Raw genomic sequence first — 19,329 nt, forward strand, 5'->3', positions numbered from 1 at the left:
CTGCAGCTGGAAGAACTGACTAACAAAGGAAAATAGAAAGTCCAGGCCCCAGTGACGACTCCCATGCCGGAGGTAGGGACAATGGCTGCAGGCTCCCCAGGAGGGCTACCACCGCCTCCCGTCCGGCAAGCCCAAGTGCAACCCACACCACTAGTACTGAATGTATATACACAACAACATCAAAATTGGAATGGTGGCAATAAGTAATACAAAGATCTGCAAAAACATCAGAAAAAAGGAACCAGAAGTCCACAGGGACCACCTGGTGTCTGTTGGGGATGCCAACAGCCAGGACACTCCAGACGAGATTGCCCCACAAAGCCTTGGCAGAACCAAGGGGGAGGGAACGAAAGTAGTTGGCAGCCACAAGGAGGTGGGAACCAGAATAACTGGAACCAGGATGGTGGTTGGCAGGGCAACCAAAGGCAACCAAAAGGCCCTGTGAACCCATGGACGGGGCCAAATCAAGGATACTAGGGATGCCCAGAGAATCCTACAGGGGAAGGTCAGTTCCCAATGATAACCACGAGAGCTGATCAAGAACCTATGCTGCAGGTTCACATAGAGAACAGAGACACACCCATGATGATAGATACTGGAGCCACTTACACGTGTAATCCAAATTATGCCTCTCATCTCATTTTATGCCAAAACTATAGCATTCTCTGGAAAAACGCAGCTAATTCCAATGATTTTTTTTGTGTGCCCCTGGCAGAAGAATGCAGACATTTGTATGCGTTTACATACAGAGGAAGACAATACACGTATACTCATCTCCCCCAGGGATTTAGGTACTCTCCCCACGTTTTCAATCAGATATTGAGAGCTGATTTAGAATAATTAATGCTTGATGGCACATTGATTCAGTATGTTGATGATCTATTGATCTGTGCATCTACGTTGGAACAGTGCCATGCTGACTCCATGAAAGTACTACAACGATTGGCAGAAGGAGGACATAAAGTCTTCAAAACAAAACTTCAGTACTGCCAACCCCAGGTTGAGTACCTGGGAAGAACCATAGCTCATGGAACAAAGGCAATAGCACCAGGACAGCTGGAAGGAATCAGCAAAGCACCATTGCCACAAACGGTAGCTTTATGACCTTTTTAGGAATGACTGGATTTAACTCAGATTGGATAGAGGAATATGTAGCTAAAACAGCTCCTTTGTGAGAGATAATGAAAGAAGCAGGACAACTTAATCTTAGGGCAAAACTAGACTGGAACACTGATGCCCTGATTGCATTTGAGACCCTAAAAAATGAAATGCAAACAGCACCGGCCCTAGCAGCCCCAGATTACACAAAACCATTTTTGATATATTTAGCAAATAGGTGTCACGTCCTGACCAGTAAAGGGGTTATTTGTTATTGTAGTTTGGTCAGGACATGGCAGGGGTGTTTGTTTTATGTGGTTCGGGGTTTGCTGGGATATGTATTTATGTAAGAGGGGTGTTTGTTTTATGTGTTCCGGGGTTTTTGGGTAATGTTCTTGTTTTGTATTTCTATGGTTTTTCTATGTTGTGTATTTTTTTGTTGGCCTGGTATGGCTCTCAATCAGGAACAGCTGTACATCGTTGTTGCTGATTGGGAGTCATACTTAGGTAGCCCTTTTTTCACCTGTCTTTTGTGGGAAGTTGTTTTTGCATAGCTGTGTGTAGCCTGCGTTACTGTGCGTTCATTCGTTTTCTTGTTTTGTTTTTTCAGTGTTCAAATAAAAGTTAAAATGAGCACTCAACCCGCTGTGCCTTGGTCCACTTCATACGACGCCCGTTACAGAACTTCCCACCACCAACGGACCAAGCAGCGGGCCCAGGAGGAGCAAGGATCCTGGGCCAGGGAGAGAAGGGAGTGGAGGACATCTTGGACATGGGGGGAGGTAATGGCAGGGGACAAGACCCTGCCATGGAAACAGGTGGAGACAGCGAGGGAGGAACGGCGAAGTGGAGCGAAGAGCGGGCCCAACGAAGGAAGCACGAGAGGCACCCCCAATAATTTTTTTTGGGGGGGCACACGGGAATTTTGGCTGGGCCAAGGGTGAGCCCTAAGCCAACTCCCCGTGCTTATTATGGGGAGCATATGGAGTGGAGAATGCCAGTATATGCGGAAGTGTGCACAATCTCACCCGTGCGCATGCACAGTCCGATGCGAGCGATCCCAGCCCCTCGCAAGTGCCATGCTAGAGTGGGCATCCAGCCTGAAGGAGGATGCCTGCGCAGCACATCTGGCCACCAGTGCGCCTCCTAGGCCCAGGCTACCCTACGCCTGCTCTACGCACGGCAACCATCAGGCCTCTGCACAGCCCAGTTCGCCCTGTGCCAGCACTCCATTTGTACAGGGCTACTATTACATCCAGCCAGGACGGGTTGTGCAGGAGGTACGCTCCTGACCTCCAATGCCTACTCATGGCCTGGTGTATCCAGTTCCCGCTCCTCACACTAGCCCTGAGGTGCATGTCTCCAGTCTGGCATCTCCAAAGCCAGCACCACGCACCAGGCCTCCAGTGTGTCATCCCAGTCCAGCTCATCCTGCTCCTGCTCCTCGCACTAGCCCTGTGGTGCGTGTCCTTAGTCTGGCGTGTCCTAAGCCAGCCCCACGCATCAGGCCTTCAGTGTGCAGTCCCCGTCCAGAGCTTCCGACGACAGTGCCTCGTCCAGAGCTTCCGACGACAGTGCCTCGTCCAGAGCTTCCGACGACAGTGCCTCGTCCAGAGCTTCCGACGACAGTGCCTCGTCCAGAGCTTCCGACGACAGTGCCTCGTCCAGAGCTTCCGGCAACAGTGCCTCGTCCAGAGCTTCCGGCGACAGTGCCTCATCAAGAGCGTCCGGCGACAGTGCCCCGTCCAGTGTGTCCGACGACAGTGCCCCGTCCAGCGTGTCCGGCGACAGTGCCCCGTCCAGAGCTTCCGGCGACAGTGCCCCGTAGAGAGACGGCCCACAGTCCCGAGCCAGCAAAGACGGCCCACAGTCCGGAGCCAGCAGAGACGTCCCACAGTCCGGAGCCGAGAGAGACGTCCCACAGTCCGGAGCCGAGAGAGACGTCCCACAGTCTGGAGCCGAGACGGCCCACAGTCCGGAGCCGAGAGAGTCGCCCTACAGTCCGGAATCGGCGCAGCCAGAGTCGCCCTTCAGCCCGAGGTCTCCAGCGATGCACATCAGCCCGAGGTCTCCAGCGATGCACATCAGCCTGAGGTCTCCAGCAACGCACATCAGCCCGAGGTCTTCAGCGATCCGCCATATCCCAGAGACTTTGGGAAGGGTAACATTTAATAATTATTTAGCGGGGGTGGACAGGTTAGGTGGGGGAGTAAGGCTGGAGCCTGAGCCACCTCCATAGTAGGTGGGTTGGGAAGGGGGGGGGTGTAGCACAAGAGCCGTCGGTGACGGTGGCCACCCTCCCTTCCCTCCCTTTAGTTTGGGATTATTTTGGTTTTGGGGTTATTTTTGTGTTTTTGTGTGAGGTGCATCCGGGGTCTGCACCTTTGGGGGGGGGTACTGTCACGTCCTGACCAGTAAAGGGGTTATTTGTTATTGTAGTTTGGTCAGGACGTGGCAGGGAGTGTTTGTTTTATGTGGTTCGGGGTTTGTTGGGATATGGATTTATGTAAGAGGGGTGTTTGTTTTATGTGTTCCGGGGTTTTTGGGTAATGTTCTTGTTTTGTATTTCTATGGTTTTTCTATGTTGTGTATTTTTTTGTTGGCCTGGTATGGCTCTCAATCAGGAACAGCTGTACATCGTTGTTGCTGATTGGGAGTCATACTTAGGTAGCCCTTTTTTCACCTGTCTTTAGTGGGAAGTTGTTTTTGCATAGCTGTGTGTAGCCTGCATTACTGTGCGTTCCTTTTCTTGTTTTGTTTTTTCAGTGTTCAAATAAAAGTTAAAATGAGCACTCAACCCGCTGCACCTTGGTCCACTTCATACGACGCCCGTTACAATAGGTGTGATAGATATGCAGCAGCATTACTTATGCAGGAAACATGTTGTGGAAGAAGGAAACAGACAATTGCGTAATACAGTACTAAATCAGATCCAGTAGCACAAGTTTATCCACCGTGTTACCAAGGGGTGGCAGCATTACATTATGCTTATGATAAAGTGTCAACCATAACTATGGGATATCCTGTGACAATAAACACACATCATAAGATAGTGGAGCTGATAGAACAAATTTGTTTTAACTAATATAAAAACTTTGGATTACATGACCCTACAAACTTATCCAGATGTCTCAATTAAAAGATTTACTACTGTCAATCCAGCTGAAAGAGTTCCATTATAATTTGAAGGGAAAGCACATGATTGTGTAGCAGAATCTCCAACGTTTACCAAATTGCGTCCGGATCTTAAATCTATACCATTGCTAGACAGAGAGGGAAGTGATTTGGAGAATTACTTTGTAGATGGCTCCTGTTATAAAGTAGAGGTTGACCGATTAATCGGAATGGCCGATTAATTAGGGCCGATTTCAAGTTTTCATAACAATCGGTGTTACGGATACAGGTAGTGTGTATCCTGTATGTGTATTTCTTTTCTCTCCTTCTCATCCTCACAGGTGGCAATCATCATTCCCCCAATCAATCATCAATCAGAAGACACCTGCTCCTTTTTCATTACCCTATCACGTCCCTTTCCCTTGGTTTAAAACCCCAGTCAATCTCTTTCTGGAGTTCAATCTCACTCTCTGTAGCTCGATCTCTCTGTGTTTAAATCTCGCTGTGTCTCAAGCTCTTGCTATCGCTCTCTTTGAATACAGATCGCTCGTTTGTTTTGCCCATACATGTCACATTTGTCCGGTATCTGTGAGTATTGTTTTGTTGTGGTGCATGACTGTTTGTTTGTTAGTGGGAAAAGGGGTACCAAGACAAGTCGCCCATAAGCATACACTACCCGTAGGTAATTGTCTAAATACCCTAGTTAGAACTGGGCGGACCACCCACTGTATTTTTGGTTAGTTAGCTAGCTGTTATTGAAATAGGCTAGTCTAGCTTAGGGGTGTTTTTGGATTATTGTTTCTTTCCTTGGGTCCAGCTCAGCCCCTTTTCTCACACCCCATTACCGTGTGTTTAGAAATAAACCATTAGTATTTGATGGTACATTTAAGTTGTCTGTGGTTATTTGTTCTCACTGTTTATCACTATTATGATTTGCATGAGTTATGTTATGGGTCTCGTTGCCATCCCCCCTAGACTGCAGGGCCAAAGGGATTCGTAACAATCGGTAACCAGCATTTTTGGACACCGATCATGGCCGATACCATTGCACTCCACGAGGAGACTGTGTGGCAGGCTGACTATCTGTTGTGCGAGTGCAGCAAGGAGCCAAGGTAAGGTGCTAGCTAGCATTAAACATATCTTATAAAAAACAATCAATCTTAACATAATCACTAGTTATTAACTACACATGGTTGATATTACTAGTTTATCTAGCTTGTCCTGCGTTGCATAAAATCGATGCGGTGCCTGTTAATTTATCATTGAATCACAGCCTACTTCGCCAAATGGGTGATTTTGCAAAAAAAGCACTGTCGCACCAACGTGTACCTAACCATAAACAACGCCTTTCTTAAAATCAATACACAAGTATATATTTTTAAACCTGCATATTTAGTTAATATTGCCTGCTAACATGAAATTGTTTACTTCTCTTGCCTTCTGTGCAACAGAGTCAGGGTATATGCAGCAGTTTGGGCCGCCTGGCTTGTTGCAAACTGTGTGAAGATCATTTCTTCCTAACAAAGACAGCGTACTTCGCCAAACGGGGGATGATTTAACAAAAGCACATTTGCGAAAAAAGCACATTTGTTGCACGAATGTACCTAACCATAAACATCAATGCCTTTCTTAAAATCAATACACAGAATATTTTTTTAAACCTGCATATTTAGTTAAAAGAAATTAATGTTAGCAGGCAATTTAAACTAGGGAAATTGTGTCACTTCTCTTGCGTTCATTGCAGGCAGAGTCAAGGTATATGCAACAGTTTGGGCTGCCTGGCTCGTTGCGAACTAATTTGCCAGAATTTTACGTAAATATGACATAACATTTAAAGTTGTGCAATGTAACAGCAATATTTACACTTATGGATGCCACCCGTTAGATAAATGTAACAGTCTTCGTCGTCTGAAGAAGATGAATCATCGGACCAGAACGCAGCGTGGTAAGTGTTCATGATTATTTTAATAACTGAACACTAAAACAAAAATAACAAAGAGAATACTGAAACAGTTCCGTAAGGTGCAAAACACTGAACAGAAATTAACTACCCACAAAAACCCTGTGGGAAAAGGCTACCTAAGTATGGTTCCCAATCAGAGACAACGATAGACAGCTGTCCCTGATTGAGAACCATACCAGGCCAAAACAAAGAAATACACAAAACATAGAAAAGGGCACATAGAATGCCCACCCTAGTCACACCCTGGCCTAACCAAAATAGAGAACAAAACCCTCTCTATGGCCAGGGCGTGACAAAATATGGAATGGTTCCGTATTTCACTGAAATAATAAACATTTTGTTTTCTAAATGATAGGTCATTAATATGGTCAAATCCGGGACCTAAGGCTTGTATTTCTGTGTGTTATTATATTATAATTAAGTCTATGATTTGATAGAGCAGTCTGACTGAGCGGTGGTAGGCAGCAGCAGGCTCATAAGCATTCATTGAAACAGCACTTTACTGCGTTTGCCAACAGCTCTTCGTAATGCTTCAAGCGTTGCACTGTTTATGACTTCAAGCCTATTGTTAGGTTGCGTCAAGCGAATCTGGTATCAGAACAGAATTTAACACTAAGTCACTGAATATATTCTCAGCTTTTTATTATAGTCAAGCGATAAATGGTAAATGCAATCTTCGTATATACGGGTTCACTGTAACACCTCGCAGAGCAAACAGAGAACTGTTCAAACACAAAGTTATTTTTTAATACTCTGACAGAGATAGTTGCCGCTCAGAGCGAGCCTGTCAGAGTAGAGGCTGAGCGTGGTTTAGACTTGCTCAGCCTATCGCAGGCGCACAGGCTGGTCCCAGCCCCTTGGCGCATCACTGTTGCCAGGCATAGTTGTCTTCCAGCTTATCTTCGTGTGTGTACCCGAGAGTCAGACACCCAAGGACAGTGCCTGTTTTTATTGCTACAGTTATTCTCCCCTCTATCAGTTCCTCACGTACACCTGTCCTTGAGCGGCTTCACAACCAGGCAGTGTGTGTGTGTCACGAGTCTCCTCAGCCTACACCCTTGCTGCCCAGCAACCCTCCAGTTAGTCACATCTATTATATGTTGCTCAATCTATGTTAATACAATAAAAACCTGTTATATTTAACATTAATGTATTCATAAGCTATGCACCACAACTAGTTTAAGAAAATATAACCCAACACTATCAACTCCCGCGATTAGGCTGGCAATACTAAAGTACCTATTAGAACATCCAATCGCCAAATATATATGAAATTCAAATGGTATAGAGACAGTCCTATAATAACTACAACCTAAAACTTCTTACCTGGGATATTGAAGACTCATGTTTAAAGGAACCACCAGCTTTCATGTTCTCATGTTCTGAGCAAGGAATTTAAACGTTAGCTTATTTACATGGCACATATTGCACTTTTACTTTCTTCTCCAACACTTTTTTTGCATTATTTAAACCAAATTGAACGTTTCATTATTTATTTGAGACTAAATTGATTTTATTGATGTATTATATTAAGTTATGTTAGGGTTAAACTGGATATTTGTTTGCATAACTTATATAAGATTACATTATTAAGTATATAAACTACGGATAAGTCAACTGCTGAAGACAAGAAGAACTACACCCGGCGACAGGAAGTGCGTCACGACGCTGAGACCAGCCTGCGCGCCGACGATAGGAGGAGCAAGTTTAAACCACGCTCCTCCTCCCTCTGACAGGCCAGCATTGAGCGGGAACTATCTCTGTCAGAGTATAAAAGCGAGAACAATAGGATGTCGCTCTCTTCTTCTGTCTGCCCTGCGAGGTGTTACAGAGAGACCGTATACGAACGACATATTTACCATACACGTGTTTGCATTAATTAAAGTACAGCTAAATCAGAAGTTACTATGTGCTGACTATTTTGTTCTGATACCAGAAACGAACTGTCGCAACTTTAACAATGAATACAAAGCAAGAGATGAGATTACATCAGGATTTGAATCAATATTTCTGTGGATAACACCTAATAAAAACTTAGAGTGGATAAATTATATTTACTATAACCAACAAAGATTCATTAACTATACAGACTCGGCATTGACAGCCTTAGGAGAACAGGTACAGGCCACTAGTAAAATGCCATGGCAGAATAGACAGGCTTTGAATTGGCTCTAAGCTGAGAAAGGTGGAGTCGGTGTAATGTTCGGAGACGAATGTTGTATCTTCATTCCCAATAACACTGCACCAGATGGATTGTTCACAACAGCTATGACCAAACTGAAAGGATTAAGGCAAGAAGGTGATACCCATGCTTGGGATTGGCTGGATTTAACTTTGGGAAAATGGGGAGTAATGTTTGCAAAAATGGCAATCATGATAGGAGTCATGATGGTAATGGGAATATTTTTTTTGCTGTGTCCTACCTTTGTTGAAACCTCTTTTTGTTCAAACTACAGTGAAACAAATGGCGATAGGTATTTACAACCCACCGGTGGTAGTAAACCCTGTGCCTGGAGCTTCTTTTCGTCAAAGAAGTTCATGAATTTATCACTGCTGAAGTGAAAGCCATCTTCTCTTGGGGAATGCTGCTTTTTAGTTAGCTTTGCGACAGTATCTAAAATACATTTGGATTGTTCTTATTCTCCTCAATTAAGTTGGAAAATAGGATGATTGAGCAGCAGTGAGGGCTCTTTGATACTGCACGGTACTCTCTTTCCAAGCTAGTCGAAGACTTCCAGTTTGGTGTAGCGCCATTTCCGTTCCAATTTTCTTGAAGCTTGCTTCAGGGCTCTGGTATTTTCTGTATACTAGGGAGCTAGTTTCTTATGACTAGTTTCTTGTTTTTAGGGGTGCAACTGCATCTAGGGTATTACGCAAGGTTAAATTAAGTTCCTCAGTTAGGTGGCTAACCGATTGTTGAACTCTGATGTCCTTGGGTAGCTGGAGGGAGTCTGGAAGGGCATCTAGGAATCTTTGGGTTGTCAGAGAATTTATAACATGGCTTTTGATTATCCTTGGTTGGGGTCTGAGCAGATTATTTGTTGTGATTGGAAACGTAATAATATGGTTGTTCGATAGTCCAGGATTATTAGGAAAAACATTAAGATCCACAGTATTTATTCCACGGGACAAAACTAGGTCCAGAGTATGACTGTGGCAGTGAGTAGGTCCAGAGACATGTTGGACAAAACTGAGTCGATGATGGCTCCGTAAGCCTTTTGGAGTGGGTCTGTGGACGTTTCCATGTGAATATTAAAGCAACCAAAAATGTGAATATTATCTGTCACTACAAGGTCCCATAGGAATTCAGGGAACTCAGTGAGGAATGCTGTATATGGCCCAGGAGGCCTGTAAAGAGTAGCTATTAGGGTTGCCAACTGTCCCGTATTAGCCGGGATGTCCCTTATATTGGGCTAAATTGGTTTGTCCTATACAGGTCCTCCCTTATCCCATATATTCATCCAATCACAGTACAGCGGTTTGGCATATTAAGGCAATATGGATAAACCTGCAAAAAATAAGACTGTGCAGCTACAACAAACAACGAGAAACACAAAAGACGTGTGCTAAGGCTGTCAGTGGTGACTCGACGAAAGCATTCTGTACTTTATGCCGTCGGGAATTCTCAATTGGCCATGGGGGGAATGACCTAACTCAGCATGCATCCACAAAAATGTACAAGAAGGCCACGCTAGCTAAAGGTGCTAGCAATATCGGTGCATTCTACTGCGGAAAATGACAAAATCGCAGCAAGTGAAGCCTCATGTGTACTATACGGTTAAACATGGACTCAGCTACAACAGCACCATGTCGTGATTGCATTTGGTGTTGGGGGACAAAATACATTTATGTACGATGGCGTACGCGCGCAGCCGGTTTGGGTTCCGTGCGCGTGCACCATTGTGCGCCATCGTGCATAAATGTATTTTGTCCCCCCCCACATGAAACGCGATCACGACACGCAGGTTAAAATATCAAAACAAACTCTGAACCAATTATATTAATTTGGGGACAGGTCGAAAAGCATTCAACATTTATGGCAATTTAGCTAGCTAGCTTGCACTTGCTGGAGCCTACAATATAATGTGGAGCCTACAATATAATTTCCCTCAAACGCAGAAATGCAATAATAAATAGTCAAGATAGCAGAGTAGGCTCTTTCAACAATGAGACCAACGTTGAGGAAGGTGGTCTTGATCGCGCTGTTGGGCCGGGACCAGCCCCGCTGAAAGCGCAGGTCTGTGTGGGTCCAGAGATGGTTAAAGTCCAGAAAGCAGGCAGGGGAGATCCACCATCTCATTCAAGAGCTTCAACTGTTTGGAGAGGAATTCCGAAGTTACTTTCGTCTGGACCGAAGCCAGTTCGATCACCTGCTCCAGATGGTTGGAGCCAGGATCGCCCGGATGGATACCAACTACCGGGAGTCCATCAGCCCAGTTGAACACCTGGCGATTTGTCTCCGGTAAGCTACATTCTAGTACATTTTTAAAGCCTAGAAGTAGTAGAGGAACTTCAGACAGATACAGGGACTACTCATAAAGCCTAGACGTAGTAGAGGAACTGCAGACAGATACAGGGACTACTCATAAAGCCTAGACGTAGTAGGGGAACTGCAGACAGATACAGGGACTACTCATAAAGCCTAGACGTAGTAGAGGAACTGCAGACAGATACAGGGACTACTCATAAAGCCTAGACGTAGTAGAGGAACTGCAGACAGATACAGGGACTCTACTCATAAAGCCTAGACGTAGTAGAGGAACTGCAGACATGGCCATAAAGAGAGAGGGCAGGGCACTGGAGATCTGAGGTACAGAGAGGAGTGGAGGAGAGGTGTGTGTGTGTCTCTGCCTCTGAAAAAAAGAAAATAATGTGTAGCCATAACACAGCTAAACAAACAAATGGCCCCTGGATGTCATGGACCAGTCAATGGAACATAACTTCACAAAAAGTTTCAACACCCTGGTTTTCAAGTGGTTTTAAATGAAATAAATATATTCACCTTTAGTTTTGTAAGAGACCAACAAGAGCATCTGTGAATTCTCCTGTGTATGAGTTTCAATTCTGTCAATTCAGAAATGTATGTAACACTAATAATGAATGCTATCCTAAGACTTTATAAACAAATGACTTTATGAATTGACTGAATTTAAAGGGAACTGCCATGTGTGAAAGGAAAGGTACAACGAGGGAGGTCAAAACAACAACCAGACAACTCTTCCTGTCCATCCTGTGAGCTGCTCGGCTAAATTGACTCCATCTCTGGAAGGGAAGAGAAAAACAACACATACAAGCTTAACATAATATAACACCATAAAAGGTGAGATTTATGTTAACTAAACACTGCTGGTATTTACATTTACATTTAAGTCATTTAGCAGACGCTCTTATCCAGAGCAACTTACAAATTGGTGCATTCACCTTAAGATATCCAGTGGAACAAACACTTTACAATAGTGCATCTAAATCTTTTAAGGGGGGGGGGGATTAGAAGGATTACTTTATCCTATCCTAGGTATTCCTTAAAGAGGTGGGGTTTCAGGTGTCTCCGGAAGGTGGTGATTGACTCCGCTGTCCTGGCGTCGTGAGGGAGCTTGTTCCACCATTGGGGTGCCAGAGCAGCAAACAGTTTTGACTGGGCTGAGCGGGAACTGTGCTTCCTCAGAGGTAGGGAGGCGAGCAGGCCAGAGGTGGATGAACACAGTGCCCTTGTTTGGGTGTAGGGCCTGATCAGAGCCTGAAGGTACGGAGGTGCCGTTCCCCTCACAGCTCCGTAGGCAAGCACCATGGTCTTGTAGCGGATGCGAGCTTCAACTGGAAGCCAGTGGAGAGAGCGGAGGAGCGGGGTGACGTGAGAGAACTTGGGAAGGTTGAACACCAGACGGGCTGCGGCGTTCTGGATGAGTTGTAGGGGTTTAATGGCACAGGCAGGGAGCCCAGCCAACAGCGAGTTGCAGTAATCCAGACGGGAGATGACAAGTGCCTGGATTAGGACCTGCGCCGCTTCCTGTGTGAGGCAGGGTCGTACTCTGCGAATGTTGTAGAGCATGAACCTACAGGATCGGGTCACCGCCTTGATGTTAGTGGAGAACGACAGGGTGTTGTCCAGGGTCACGCCAAGGTTCTTAGCACTCTGGGAGGAGGACACAATGGAGTTGTCAACCGTGATGGCGAGATCATGGAACGGGCAGTCCTTCCCCGGGAGGAAGAGCAGCTCCGTCTTGCCGAGGTTCAGCTTGAGGTGGTGATCCGTCATCCACACTGATATGTCTGCCAGACATGCAGAGATGCGATTCGACACCTGGTTATCAGAAGGGGGAAAGAAGAAGATTAATTGTGTGTCGTCTGCATAGCAATGATAGGAGAGACCATGTGAGGATATGACAGAGCCAAGTGACTTGGTGTATAGCGAGAATAGGAGAGGGCCTAGAACAGAGCCCTGGGGGACACCAGTGGTGAGAGCACGTGGTGCGGAGACAGATTCTCGCCACGCCACCTGGTAGGAGCGACCTGTCAAGTAGGACGCAATCCAAGCGTGGGCCGCGCCGGAGATGCCCAACTCGGAGAGGGTGGAGAGGAGGATCTGATGGTTCATAGTATCAAAAGCAGCAGATAGGTCTAGAAGGATGAGAGCAGAGGAGAGAGAGTTAGCTTTAGCAGTGCGAAGAGCCTCCGTGACACAGAGAAGAGCAGTCTCAGTTGAATGACCGGTCTTGAAACCTGACTGATTTGGATCAAGGTCATTCTGAGAGAGATAGCAGGAGAGCTGGCCAAGGACGGCACGTTCAAGAGTTTTGGAGAGAAAAGAAAGAAGGGATACTGGTCTGTAGTTGTTGACATCGGAGGGATCGAGTGTAGGTTTTTTCAGAAGGGGTGCAACTCTCGCTCTCTTGAAGACGGAAGGGACGTAGCAAGCGGTCAAGGATGAGTTGATGAGCGAGGTGAGGTAAGGGAGAAGGTCTCCGGAAATGGTCTGGAGAAGAGAGGAGGGGATAGGGTCAAGCGGGCAGGTTGTTGGGCGGCCGGCCATCACAAGACGCGAGATTTCATCTGGAGAGAGAGGGAAGAAAGAGGTCAAAGCATAGGGTAGGGCAGTGTGAGCAGGACCAGCGGTGTCGCTTGACTTAGCAAACGAGGATCGGATGTCGTCGACCTTCTTTTCAAAATGGTTGACGAAGTCATCCGCAGAGAGGGAGGGGGGGGGGGGGAGGGGGATTCAGGAGGGAGGAGAAGGTGGCAAAGAGCTTCCTAGGGTTAGAGGCAGATGCTTGGAATTTAGAGTGGTAGAAAGTGGCTATAGCAGCAGAGACAGAAGAGGAAAATGTAGAGAGGAGGGAGTGAAAGGATGCCAGGTCCGCAGGGAGGCGAGTTTTCCTCCATTTCCGCTCGGCTGCCCGGAGCCCTGTTCTGTGAGCTCGCAATGAATCATCGAGCCACGGAGCAGGAGGGGAGGACCGAGCCGGCCTGGAGGATAGGGGACATAGAGAGTTAAAGGATGCAGAAAGGGAGGAGAGGAGGGTTGAGGAGGCAGAATCAGGAGATAGGTTGGAGAAGGTTTGAGCAGAGGGAAGAGATGATAGGATGGAAGAGGAGAGAGTAGCGGGAGAGAGAGAGCGAAGGTTGGGACGGCGCAATACCATCCGAGTAGGGGCAGAGTGAGAAGTGTTGGATGAGAGCGAGAGGGAAAAGGATACAAGGTAGTGGTCGGAGACTTGGAGGGGAGTTGCAATGAGATTAGTGGAAGAACAGCATCTAGTAAAGATGAGGTCAAGCGTATTGCCTGCCTTGTGAGTAGGGGGGAAGGTGAGAGGGTGAGGTCAAAAGAGGAGAGGAGTGGAAAGAAGGAGGCAGAGAGGAATGAGTCAAAGGTAGACGTGGGGAGGTTAAAGTCACCCAGAACTGTGAGAGGTGAGCCATCCTCAGGAAAGGAACTTATCAAGGCGTCAAGCTCATTGATGAACTCTCCAAGGGAACCTGGGGGCGATAAATGATAAGGATGTTAAGCTTGAAAGGGCTGGTAACTGTGACAGCATGGAATTCAAAGGAGGCGATAGACAGATGGGTCAGGGGAGAAAGAATGTCCACTTGGGAGAGATGAGGATTCCAGTGCCACCACCCCGCTGGCCAGATGCTCTATGCGAGAACACGTGGGCAGACGAGGAGAGAGCAGTAGGAGTAGCAGTGTTATCTGTGGTAATCCATGTTTCCGTCAGCGCCAGGAAGTCGAGGGACTGGAGGGTAGCATAGGCTGAGATGAACTCAGCCTTGTTGGCCGCAGACCGGCAGTTCCAGAGGCTGCCGGAGACCTGGAACTCCACGTGGGTCGTGCGCGCTGGGACCACCAGCGGCCACGCGGTGTGAAGCGTTTGTATGGCCTGTGCAGAGGGGAGAGAACAGGGATAGACAGACACATAGTTGACAGGCTACAGAAGAGGCTACGCTAATGCAAAGGAGATTGGAATGACATGTGGACTACACGTCTCGAATGTTCAGAAAGTTAAGCTTATGTTGCAAAAATCTTATTGACTAAAATGATTAAAATGATACAGTACTGCTGGCTGGTGAAGTAGGCTAGCTAGCAGTGGCTGCGTTGTTGACTTTGTTTGAAAGAGTAGCTGGCTAGGTAACCTCGATAGTTTCAGTACTACACCTTAACATGATACAAAGGCAACTATGTAGCTAGCTAACATAACACTAATCAAGACGTTCCTTTGTAATGTAGTTAGTTTCTACAATGCTGCTCGTCGGTAATAGTTGGCTAGGTTTGGAAATGGCGTCGCGGGGGACGAAAAATAGCTGGCCAGCTAACCCCGATAATTACTCTAAACTACACAATTATCAAACTATGACAAACTATGACAAAGACAACTTATTGACTAAAATGACTAAAATGATACAGTACTGCTGGCTGGTAAAGTAGGCTAGCTAGCAGTGGCTGCGTTGTTGACTTTGTTTGAAAGTGTAGCTGGCTAGGTAACCTCGATAGTTTCAGTGCTACACCATTATCATGATACAACGGCAACTATGTAGCTAGCTAACACTAGCTAACCTGGCTAGCTAACCTTGATAATTACTCTAAACTACACAATTATCTTAGATACAAAGACAGCAAAGACAACTATGTAGCTAGCTAACACTACACTAATCAAATCGTTCCGTTGTAATGTATTAGTTTCTACAGTGCTGCTAGTCGGTAGAAGTAGGCTAGCTAGCTAGCAGTGTTGACTAAGTAGGAGAACGGTGGCGCGGCGCAGCGGACGAAAATAGCTGGCTAGCTAACCTCGGTAATTACTCTAAACTACACAATTATCTTAGATGCAAAGACAACTATGTAGGTAGCTAACACTACACTAATCAAATCATTCCGTTGTAATGTAATAGTTTCTACAGTACTGCTAATCGGTAGAAGTTGGCTAGCTAGCTAGCAGTTGTTGACTAAGTAGCAGAACGGTGGCGCGGTCTAGTTAGTGGCATAAATATAGGAACAGTGTGGTAAAGTTGGTAATACTTGCTGTTTACTCATGGAATTTGTATTTCAGATCAAAAGATGAACATGACAGGCAAATATTTAGACAGCCAACTGTTTTAGGATATTTTCTAACCCAGAAACAACAGCTATACATTTGCCTCATATTAATACTTTGATCTGAAATACCAATTAGCCTACATGAGTATACTGTAAAAATTAGAGGTCGACCGATTATGATTTTTCAACGCCGATACCGGTTATTGGAGGGCCAAAAAAACGATACCGATTAATCAGCCGATTCTTTTTATTTATTTGTAAAAATGACAATTACAACAATACTGAATGAACACTTATTTTAACTTAATATAATACATCTATAAAATCAATTTAGCCTCAAATAAATAATGTAACATGTTCAATTTGGTTTAAATAATGCAAAAACAAAGTGTTGGAGAAGAAAGTAAAAGTGCAATATGTGCCATGTAAGAAAGCTAACGTTTAAATGCCTTGCTCAGAACATGGGAACATATGAAAGCTGGTGGTTCCTTTTAACATGAGTCTTCAATATTCCCAGGTAAGAAGTTTTAGGTTGTAGTTATTATAGGAATTATAGGACTATTTCTCTCTATACGATTTGTATTTCATATACCTTTAACTATTGGATGTTCTTATAGGCACTTTAGTATTGCCAGTGTAACAGTATAGCTTCCGTCCCTCTCCTCTCTCCTACCTGGGCTTGAACCAGGAACACATCGACCACAGCCACCCTCGAAGCAGCGTTACCCATGCAGAGCAAGGGGAACAACTACTCCAAGTCTCAGAGCGAGTGACATTTGAAACGCTATTAGAGCGCACCCGCTAACTAGCTAGCCATTTCACATCAGTTACACCAGCCTAATCTTGGGAGTTGACAGGCTTGAAGTCATAAACAGCGCAATGCATTGCGAAGAGCTGCTGGCAAAATGCACAAAAGTGCTGTTTGAATGAATGCTTATGAGCCTGCTGGTGCCTACCACCGCTCAGTCAGACTGCTCTATCAAATCATAGAATTAATTATAATATAATAAACACACAGAAATACGAGCCTTAGGTCATTAATATGGTCGAATCCAGAAACTATCATCTCGAAAACAAAACGTTTTTTTCTTTCAGTGAAATACGGAACCGGTCCGTATTTTATCTAACGGGTGGCATCCCTAAGTCTAAATATTCCTGTTACATTGCACAACCTTCAATGGTATGTCATAATTACGTAAAATTCTGGCAAATTAGTTCGCAACGAGCCAGGCAATGAACGCAAGAGCAGTGACACAATTTCATGTTAGCAGGCAATATTAACTAAATATGCAGGTTTAAAAATATATACTTGTGTATTGATTTTAAAGAAAGGCATTGATGTTTACGGTTAGGTACATTGATGCAACGACAGTGCTTTTTTCGCAAATGTGCTTAATAAATCATCACCCGTTTGTCGAAGTAGGCTGTGATTCGATGAGAAATTAACAGGCACCGCATCGATTATATGCAACGCAGGACACGTTAGATAAACTAGTAATATCATCAACCATGTGTAGTTAACTAGTGATTATGTTAAGATTGATAGTTTTTTATAAGATAAGTTTAATGCTAGCTAGCAACTTACCTTGGCTTCTTGCTGCCCTCGCGTAACAGGTAGTCAGCCTGCCATGCAGGCTCCCGGTGGAGTGCAATGTAAGGCAGGTGGTTAGAGCGTTGGACTAGTAACCAGAAGGATGCAAAAACGAATCCCCGAATCCCCCCTGAACAAGGCAGTTAACCCCTGTTCCTAGGCCGTCATTGAAAATAAGAATGTGTTCTTAATCTGACTTGCCTAGTTAAATAAAGGTGTAAAAAACAAACAAACAAAAAAAAACATCAAATCGGTGGCCAAAAATACCAATTACCGATTGTTATGAAAACTTGAAATCGGCCCTAATTAATCGGCCATTCTGATTAATCGGTCGACCTCTAGTAAAAAATGACCAACTTTACTTCACTGTTGCAACACTTATGACACTACCTGTGATGTGGAGGGGAAAAAACATACCATTGAACTCGGCTTCGAAAAGCAGCTGATACATTTTAACCTTGACTGCTGCTTTTCTTTGATGAGGCAGCCTCTTCAGTGTTGTCACCAGGCTCATGGCAAAGAGGGTCTCTTCATCCTCCTTCCTGTGAGCATCAGGTTGGGCTGCATCCCTCTCGACGGCTTGGAGGAGCCTCTGCTGAAATAAGTTGAGTGGATCTGGGGGCTGGTACCTCCGATGACGCCTGGTTTGACGTTGTTCCTCTTCGTTTCTCTCTCTGTTTGTCTCCACGGCCACATCATGTTCAACGAGGTCCTCAGTGGTCACTTCTGTGAGGTACATAATAATCTCAGGTGGTCCTAGATCCAGAGGTGCTTCCTCCATTTCATCATCTTCCATGACTGCACCGGTGGTGGTCATACTTGTGGATCATGTAGACTTTGTAGAGGGTCTCGCTGCACCGGTGGAGGCGATGGTCTCACTTGTAGATGACGTTGAGGGTCTTGATGCACCGGTGGCGACAACACTTGTGGATGACGTAGTAGAGGGTATGGCTGTAAAATTGCCACTCGTTGCCATAGGCACAATAATCCAGAAAAGAAAGAATGTGGCAGAAGCGCCAAGGCTGCTGGCCTGAAGCTGCTGACCCAGACCTCTTCTTCTCTTTCTCTGCCCTTCTGGCTCTCTGATACCTGTCCCTGAGTCCTCTCCACTTCCTCCTACAGTCTTCTTCTACATAGACATGAACATGATAAGCCAAACCATTGCCTAGCATAACTATAGTTATTAGATAGCCATCATGGACATGTCACCTACTGTACACACAGACACACACGGTTATCTGACCAAATTATCAGGGGTACAGAAATATCTACCATTTCTATGACTATTTATCTGACATTCACACTCTTTCAAACATGATTATTTGGTAAAGTTATCAGGGGTAGTAACTAGCATAATTTATATGACTATTTCTTTCACATACACACCTCATTGGCTAGGTTAGCAAGCTAGGTTAGCTAGCTAGCTAACTAGGCACATCTAGCACAAGCTCACTACTAAACTGACCTGGCAATCCTACAATCGTGGACACTTGTCTACAAGCAGCATCTTTTGTGTTTATGTCCCTGTAGCTGTCAGCAGTTGTGTCAAAAAGACACGGTTTTGAGGATACTGCGAAAATGATTCTCTCCTCCATGTGTCCAACCGCATGTGACCATCTGCAAAAGATACCTGCATCAGTATAGTTGCCTAGCTGCGCAAATTTTACGCAGCAGTGATGCAAAACCCAGTCGGTGTGTTCGAAGCGTAAATTCCTATAGGCACAAATTGATATTAAATAGTTTTCCAACGCATAATGATTTTAAAAAGAAATTTATGATGCTTGCTCAATGGGGTAAATTTAACATTTCAACTACACTGGAAAAGCTTTTGAAGCAGGTGTTCCTAAAGGGTCAATATAAAAGCGCTATTATTTACCCAGTGGGCTGAGCCAGACGGTTACTATGGGAATCAGACTAAACACAAGGTGACGTTTGTTTTTGTGTGTGATAGTTTCTCTGCTGCATGTACTTGTACTTCACATCAAAGACATGGAATGCAACACTTTTCTCTCACTCATTGAGATGACTGATAACTAA

Source organism: Salmo trutta, chromosome 3 (genome assembly GCF_901001165.1).
Source record: "Salmo trutta chromosome 3, fSalTru1.1, whole genome shotgun sequence".
In the NCBI taxonomy this organism is placed as follows: domain Eukaryota; kingdom Metazoa; phylum Chordata; class Actinopteri; order Salmoniformes; family Salmonidae; genus Salmo; species Salmo trutta.